Source organism: Triticum aestivum, chromosome 4D, assembly GCF_018294505.1.
Source record: "Triticum aestivum cultivar Chinese Spring chromosome 4D, IWGSC CS RefSeq v2.1, whole genome shotgun sequence".
Lineage (NCBI taxonomy): Eukaryota > Viridiplantae > Streptophyta > Magnoliopsida > Poales > Poaceae > Triticum > Triticum aestivum.
This window is the reverse complement of record NC_057805.1, coordinates 500,218,954-500,220,875: the sequence shown is the minus strand read 5'-3', so window position 1 is coordinate 500,220,875 and position 1,922 is coordinate 500,218,954. Positions and strand designations below refer to the sequence as shown.

Sequence of the window (1,922 nt, the reverse complement as noted above, 5' to 3'; positions counted from 1 at the left end):
AGAGAACGTGCGCCTTGCCACGCTATTTTTGATCCATTAAAGGCAAAATAAGAAATTATATGCATCTCAAAACAGCCACGCTTTATACATAAAGCAATCATCATATCCAAACATCAAGTTCAAGTGGCAAAAAGAAAAAAAATTAAGTCTGTTGGGCAACATCACAAACATGCTCAAAAGATGGCGTCCTACTACACACAAAGAATCGATCATGCCGCCTAGCCAATCCCTATCATGTTGCCTAAAAATCGCAGTGCGGCAAGAAGGACAAAAATTTAAACATGAAGTATGTGGCACGCTGCAAAAGACTCGTTTAATCACCAAATTCAAACCGTCGCCGAATAAACCAACCAGAAGAGACTGCCTCTCCTACCGGTATGTGTGGCCTAGACTTCTAGGAATTATCCAAGGTCTGGAGCCTGCCACTCGGACCTGAAAGCCTCATGAACAAAGCTTTATAGGAGGAGGGCAACAGGGCATGAGAAGAAAATGTGGTTCCCGGACTCTAGGACACCATACTGAGGGCATAGCCCATCGTCAGGGCCGTGTCGCTTCGTCGCCTGCGTCCACGAGGGGGGGGGGTGATCGCAATTAAGCTACCAAACGAAGATCTTGACCTTCGAGGGAGTGGTACTTCCACAAAGGAGTGGGCCACACCAGATTCGGAGCCCGACCTAGTGCATAATATGATGAGCCAACGGAGAAGAGTGGTGATGGGGCATCTAGTCAAGAAGCCATGTCAGGTGAGTGATGCCCTGCAAATGAACATGGTACAGTTGTAGCCATGTCAAAATAAGAGTATCGATCCCACGAGTCTAAGGTTCCCTGCCACCCGTCAGCGCAGCCACCAATCTGGCTTGTCTTCCGTGGCCTTAGTGCCTTGGAGGCATGGTGGGTCTCAGCCATTGCCGGTGGCTGGGCTCCTGCTTTGTTTTAGGTATTTTTAGGTATTGCCGGTGGCGGTGGCGCGTCATGCGTCGTCAGTGGGCACGTGGAGGTGCGTCTTCAATGGATCTCAGGGGATTCGGTCAGCATTTGTCTTATTGGATCCATGTGGATCGGGTCTTATTGCTTCGTGTTCATGTATCTATGCATAGCATCCTTCTGATTTACACTTCTCTTCGTCGGCAATGGTTGTTGTTCTGATGTGCTAGTCCTTTGGGGTCTTAGCATGACGACTTCTCAATTGTCTATTACGACAAGATTTGCTCGGTTTCTGTAACGGAGAGGCGATGGCGGTGACACGCCTTTGGCTTGCTTAATGCTTATAGTAATCGCAAGGTGGTCTAGGAACACGAATGCAATTTTTTTTACGAAGTTCTTTGTACAACCATAATATTTGATGAATTTATTGATTTAAAAAACACTCGTATTTTTCTACTAAGGACATCTCCAACGCCGATCCTTAAATCGCCCGCATACGTCTGGACCACGTTGTCCTGACGTGTTGTGTCATCCAATGTGGGCCTGTATCGGTCCGCCGAGGGGTCTGGACACACTTTATCCCGCAAATCTAAGAAAAACGTGGGGGCTTTCCGGGCGTCCGAACTGCTGCCACGCCCGCGTCTAACCGCCCTTGCCAACCCAAACCCCCTCCCTCACCCCCGCGCACTTCCCGCCCAAAACGGTCAGCGCCACTTCATAGCGCCCGGCCAAAGCGGACGCGGCATCTCGCTGGTGCCGGCATTGTAGTGGCGCACCTGCCGAGAGAGCGCCGCATGCGCCACTTCCCGTGCACACGACTTCTCCGCGTTCAAAGGACACCACAGCCGTCTGTTCGTCTGTCTGCCGCCCACATTAATGACACACGGTTGCCGAGGAACCTACTCCGGCGCCACCCGTCCGTCCCTCTGCTGTCCACCATTGCCATTGGCTCACTATATAAATTGCAGTCCCGGCCATAGCCGCGTTCATCCTTCTCT

General features: G+C 50.8%; 1 pseudogene; it reads left to right on the top strand.

Moving 5' to 3' along the window:
• Positions 1-736: 736 nt before the first annotated feature.
• Positions 737-1,922, top strand: part of LOC123097156 (pentatricopeptide repeat-containing protein At5g61990, mitochondrial-like) — a 3,093-nt pseudogene continuing 1,907 nt past the window's right edge.